The following is a 7,008-nucleotide window of genomic DNA, read 5'->3' as shown; positions in this document are numbered from 1 at the left end:
GTGTGTGTGTGTGTGTGTGTGTGTGTGTGTGTGTGTGTGTGTGTGTGTGTGTGTGTGTGTGTGTGTGTGTGTGTGTGTGTGTACGCGTGCATATGAATAAATAAATAAATATATATATATATACATATATATATAAAAAAATATATATGGTTATAAATATATATAATGGGTTTCCAAGCAGCAGAGGTTCGCAATTGCCGAGTAGTTTATCGAAAGAATAAAATGACCGAATGCCCTGTCCGGCAGTGAAATACTGGACCGCTGTATGGGCGACGTTGTGTGCAGAAGGGGTGAAAGGTGGTTGACAGCAGGGGGAAGGGGTTTGGACCGCAGACGCCATAGGTAAAATTCTAGAGCTGGCTGAATGCCAATGCAGTGGCTACTGGGGAGGGACTGGCCATTACTGGGCAGGGATTGGCCGCTGCTAGACAGGGAGTGGCCGCTGTTAGACAGGGAGTGGCCGCTGCTAGACAGGGACTGGTCGCTGAATGAGTCTGTTGCTGACCACCGACGCAGCCGCGGCGCTGCGGTGGCGCGTATATTATTACAACGTACGTTTTTCTATAATCTTAAGAAAAATAAACACGAGGAGTAGAGAGGCTGAGGGCGTGTGTATTTTTATAATTGTAATAGGGCTGGTTTATTGACAATGCTACAGCGGTTACACACTCACATACCAGCGCGCAAGCGCACGCACGCGCGCAAGCGCGCACACACACACACACACACACACACACACACACACACACACACACACACACACACACACACACACACACACACACACACACACACCACAGACACACTAACATTAATCAGTTGGTATAACCTTCCCTCCGTCTCTTCCCGTGACAGGTGAAACGGAAGGCAGCCAACAACGACCAGGTCGGAGCGCTAGAGGCGTCACAGAAGGCCCGTAAGATCAACATCGCCGCCACCGTCATCGATATCATCGGCATCATCACCACCGTCGTCATCCTGATCATCTACTTCGTCGACCTCGGGAAGGACGTATCTGACATCTTAGAAGAAGAGAACATTCAGTTCAACTAGTTAGTTACAACTATGGTTACACCGTAGTGGCACCGCGTGGACTATAGCCGTCGCGTGGAACCATGGAAATAATAATACTAGTGTCACTATACATTTCTATGTATGGAACTATGGAAATAACATAGTACTGTCGCTATACATTTCTATGCGTAAAACTATAGAAATAATATACTAGTGTCGCTATACATTTCTATGCGTGGAACTATCGAAATAATATACTAGTGTCTCTATATATTTCTATGCGTGGAACTATCGAAATAATATACTAGTGTCTCTATATATTTCTATGCGTGGAACTATCGAAATAATATGCTAGTGTCTCTAAATATTTCTATGCGTGGAACTATCGAAATAATATGCTAGTGTCTCTAAATATATATATACTATTATATTATATATTATATATGATGATTCATAGAGAGAGAGAGAGGGACGGAGAGAGTGCACGACTGCAGACGGATAGATAGCAGAGATAGAGGAGAGGAGACGAGAGAGCAGAGGATTCGAGAGAGAGAGATGAGGCGAGATGAGACGAGAGAGAGAGCAGCAACGGTGGGGGTGGGATGATTGAAGAAGAGAGATGAGATGAGGGAGAGAGAAGAAGGGGGCAAGCGAGAGAGAGTGTCCCTGCGTCTGTGCGTGGGCGTGCTGCGTGTATTTGCGCGTATTTGCGCCTATCGCCAGCTCGGTGCATGTTGCGTGTGTTTTGCCTTTCTCGACGAGACCGCTTAATATTCGAGGTGAGCTCCTGCTTCCAAAATGGTTAAAGGAATTTGGCGGCATTCCAATGCGCCGCTGTAATATTTCAATCATCGCGGCGGGTAGATGTTTAGGGCTGCGGGCGAGTCCTGGGAGCGGAATTGAAGACGTGCGTTCATTCGTCAGCCCTGAGATAGAGTAACATGCATTCGAGTGACGTGCATCGGTATTGCCTCGCAGCTGATAGCTCACACGCAGCTAGCTGATTATACATTGCATGCATGGCGCACAGACACACTCACACTAGGCGCCACACGACCAACACACATCACACACGCCGCGCGGCGCACACACACACACACACAACAGGTATATGTATATGTAGTTTAAAAGCACCGGCCGTGCGCTGGCGCATGCATGCAGGACGCTTGCTTTGGACTTGATCATCCTGCCATGTCCGCATGTGTCGCATCCGCTCGCCGGTATGGAGCGTAGCGCGCTGATCAAAAATCTACAGGTCGCTCGTCAAAACGACCAGCCCGCGTCATTCAGTATCTGCTTCTCTATATCCTACATTGTACTGATGCTACCCCGTGGGACCTATTCCTTTACTGTTACCGCGCCCCTGGCACGGTGTCAGCAAGTAAAGATGATGTGGACTAGTGATTGGATGGATGGACTGGATGGCCATGGATGGAATGGCATGTGATGGATGGTATGGTATGGCGGGTATGGATTGCCATGGTCACGATGGCTATGGACTGGATGGCGTGATGGATGCGTATGGAAATGAGTGGTATGCATGGTCATGGCATGGAATGGATGGACCTGGATGGATGGATGGGTCGATTGGTCGGAGGCTCCACTGCCGACTGCGCCTTATGGAATGATCCGGATGGCGCATGGCTTATGGATGGAGATGGCATGGCTATGGTCATGGTCATGGATGATGGCTATGGATGGATGGACTGATGGGATGGCGCATGGTTATGGTTATGGGTATGGCATCGGATGAATAGGCGGATGGCGATGGCATGGACTGGACTCATGGATACTATGGGATGGCAGTGGCAGTCGGCAGGACATGGGAGGATGGATGCGATACTGGATGGATGGTATGGGATGAGATGGATGGTATGGCATGGAGCGATGGATGGATGGAATGGCAGTGGCAATGGCGTATAGATGGGATGGACATGGTGATGTGATGCGACTCAGGTGGTGATGGCGCCATGGATGGAATGGATAAATCGGGTGGAGGATGACGATTAATGGATGGCTCCATGGATGGCATTTGGTTGAAGTGGAGACGATGCAATGGAGAATGGATGGGATAGGAGCCATGGAATGGATGCAATGGATACGATGGAAGGATTTAAATTTGGATGGATTAGTAATGGTTAATGGATTGGATAAATAGAAGAAACTGATGGATGGATCGATGAATAGAAGGAAAGGATGGTATGAATGGTTGGAGGGATAGTAGTATTATGGATAAATGATGACGTTGGTAACGGACATGACTAGACAAAAATAGGGAGGAAGAGAGATCAATGGAAGAGTGAGTGTAAAGAGTTTGGAAGTGCTAGGGTAAAGTCTACGAAGGCGGCCTCTAAGATATCAACGTTCGCTCATCACGTGGTATGTGAGGCGGATGCTTTGTAAGTAAGGAAATATTTAGCTCACGCGGGGGGCCAGCATTGTAACGTTCACAAAAAACACGGCATTGGCGTAATACATTTTCTAAGTCGAGAGTCGGCGAGATTTTCTTCTGCGTTACTTTTCGACATTTTGATTCGTACAGCTACGCCGTATTTGGTTTTGCCAGTGCGCTGGGTTGGCGCATCCGCATGCTTGAGTGCCTGGTTATAAATCTCCGGCTGCCTAGAAACTGTTACACGTGCAGTGTCTTAAGCTCTGCGCAAGCCCCCTTCTATATGTTGTGTCGTCTGTCTGTCTGTTTTGTCAATCCGTCCGTCTTCTGTCTCCTTCTGTATCCGTCCGTCGCGTACGCTCTACCGTACGTACTTGCGTGCGTCGTGCGTGTTGTGCGCTCTGTCCGTCCGGTCCGGTCGCGTTCGTCGGTCCGTCCGTCCGTCTGACGTCTGTTTGTCTGTTCCATCGCCTGTCTCTGATTTCTCTGTGACCATCTGCTCCCCCTCTTCTTCTACTTCCTCGTGCGCCGCTCTCTCTCTCTCTCACTTTCTTCACTCGGCTCTTATTCACTCACACGTGTCGCTCCTGTTCTTCGAATTTGTCTCATGGCTTAACCTTTCTCTCTCCCTCTCTCTCCCGTGGCCCCTCTCTCGTCTCTACTGTCTCAACTTACTCTTGGAGCCGGCCGTTGTAACACATTGAGTAGTCGTAAGACGTGCTGGGTCTAGGCTAGGTGGTTTCGCGGCGCGCAGTATTGGACACGTTAAGCAGCGGCGGGCGGCTACACAGAGTCTCCCGTGCGTGCAGTGTACCTACTGATGCCTAATCAATGCACCCGCGGGGGCAGTGTGAGAGCAGCGGCTGGGCCTGCCTGCACTCTGCTGCTGCTGACTGCTGTGACTAACTATTGCTGCTTCCACTGCCCTGCTGATGTTGCTGCTGCTGCCTACGCTACTACTATACTAACTACTCGTTACTTACTACGTACACTACTATACTACTGCTACTACTACTACTACTACTACTAGCTACTCACTACTACTGCTTGCTGCTGGCTCGCTGCTTGGTGCCTACTACTTGACTGACTGACTACTTTTACTACTACTACTCTACTACTACTACTACTACTACTACAACTACTACTACTACTAACTACTACTACTACTACTTACTTACTACTACTATACTTGCTGCTGCTCGCTGCTGCTCTGCTGCTGCCCTAGGCTGTGCTGGTGGTTGGTGTTGCTGCTACTTGCTACGTAATGTGTGTTGTTGTTGTTACTTCTGCTGCCGCTGTACTGCTGTGTGTTGTTAAGTTTGTGGTGCTACTGTTCGCTGCGCTAATGCTGCTAGTGTTGGTAGGTACTACTGCTGCTGCTCGGGCCTGCTGAGCTGGTATGATTGTTGTTAGTGGTTCTTTGCTTGCCGCCGCCGCTACAAGTGAAAGCGACTCCCGCGGGTTTTGCGATGGAACAGTACACGGAACAGCCGACGATAACGTTATAGTTTGCATGAATACATAGGCGCGAAAGGCAGAACTAAGGCGTAACGCTGCGAACACTGATCAGAGAGACCGCGAAAAATTTCATTCTGATGCGCAATCCTGCGTACGGCTGTATGATAAGCACGCTATATCATAGTAGGTATATATATATAGTATATATATTATGATATATTTATATGTAGTATATATATATACGTAACAGTGCCTGCTCTCGTGTGTGTGTGCGCTGTGTGTCGTGTGCTTCTGTGTGTGCTGCTGTGGTTGGGTGTGTGTGGTGTGTTGTGGTGTGGGTGTGTGTGTGTGGTGGTTGCGCGCGCGCGTGTGTGTGTGTGTTTGTGTGTTTGCTGTGTGTGTCGTGTGTGTGTGTGGTGTGTGGCCGCGCTTATCGCGCGCGTTAGCCGTGCGCTGTGCCGCGCTGGGTATGTGAAGTGTGTAACCGCTGTAGCATTGTCAAGTAAACCGAGCCCTATTACAATGTATAAAATGACAGCCACGCTCCTCAGCCTCTCGGGTATCCTCGTGTTGTATTTTTGTTTGTTAAGGATTAGTAGGAAAAAGCGTCGTCTGGTAAATAATATACGCGTCCACCGCCAGCCGCCGCGGCGCTGCGTCCGGTTGGTTCAGCAACAGACGTCATTCAGGCGGACCAGTTCCCTGTCTGCAGCGGCCAACTCCCTGTCTAACAGCGGCCGAACTCCCTGTCTAGCACGCGGCCAATCCTGCCCGAGTAATGGCCAGTCCCTCCCCGTAAGCCACGTGCATTGGCATTCAGCCAGCTTAGAATGTTTTAGCCTTAGTGGCGTCTTGCGGTCCAAACCCCTTCCCCTGCTGTCAAACCAACCTATGTCTCCAAATCCAACCCGCCTTTCTCGTCATAAGCCACCCACTACGCTCGCCCGTCCCCACTACAAGCGGTCCATGTATTTCCACTGCCGGACAGGGGCATTCGGTCGATTATCTATGTCTTTCGAGTAAACATACTCGCTCAATGCAGAACCTCTGCTGACTTTGTTGAAACCCATTATCTATATATTATATAAACCATATATTTTTTTTTAGTATAGTAGTGTAATGTTATATATAAATACTATTATTTGATGTTATTCGATATGGCAGCGCGTTACACACCACACACGGGGACACTACGACACTCGGACACACCCACACACAGCGACACACACACACACACACACACCAAGCCGACACACACACAGGCAGAGCACACACACAGACCCATGACCACACACACACACGACACACACAGGCACACACAGCACACACACACACCACACACCACACACATCAGGACCAGGCAGACAGAGCAGACAGACACGGCAGGGCGCACGCACGCACTGCACACAATCGCACACACGCCACAGGCACACACGAACACACGCACACACGTGCACACAGTACAACGACCCGCAAAGGCTCCAATCCACACGCCGGCCGCACCGAAAAAACAAAAAAAGAGAAAAAGACAAAAGTCCAACGCACACACGGCACGCACGCACACGCACGCCCACGGCACGCACACACATGCATACACACAAACCATACAACAAGATATTAAGTATACTATTAGTACATATGAATTATCATTGGCCAGCTAGCTGGCTGGCGTTTCGCGTTCTCGCCCTCATAGTCAAACTCAGCGTTTATTGCTCTTAATTGGGATTGAACATTGCGTCAGGGGCGCGCGGCGGTGACGATGGCGGGCTAGTCGTGCGCTGTGCTGAGGATGCCGGATTACTGCGCGCGCTAATGTCTACAGTTCGTGATCCGACGGCGGATACTATGCGGGCTTCTCGATTCGCTCTCCTGCCGGCTGTCGTATGTTCTTCGGCAGGCCATGCGTGCGCTCGTCTCGGCATATACATATCGTTCGTCTGCAGCCAGTGGCGGCCGCGCGCGCGGCATGCGGCCCAGCGCTAGTGCCATGTTGCGCGCGCGGCTCGTGGACGCGCGCGGGGCCGGTGTTCGTTGCCTGTGATCGCGCTGCGTGGCGGTTACGCGGCGTAACTGCGTATGGTCGTGCCCTGAATCGAGTGTATGTGGTTCGTGCAATGCGTGCTGTTCTTGCGTGCTCTACTCTC

This window comes from Priapulus caudatus, unplaced genomic scaffold (genome assembly GCF_000485595.1).
Source record: "Priapulus caudatus unplaced genomic scaffold, Priapulus_caudatus-5.0.1 Scaffold417, whole genome shotgun sequence".
NCBI classification, from domain to species: Eukaryota; Metazoa; Priapulida; class Priapulimorpha; order Priapulimorphida; family Priapulidae; genus Priapulus; species Priapulus caudatus.
The sequence above is the reverse complement of the archived record's forward strand: the minus strand, read 5'-3'. Positions refer to the sequence as shown.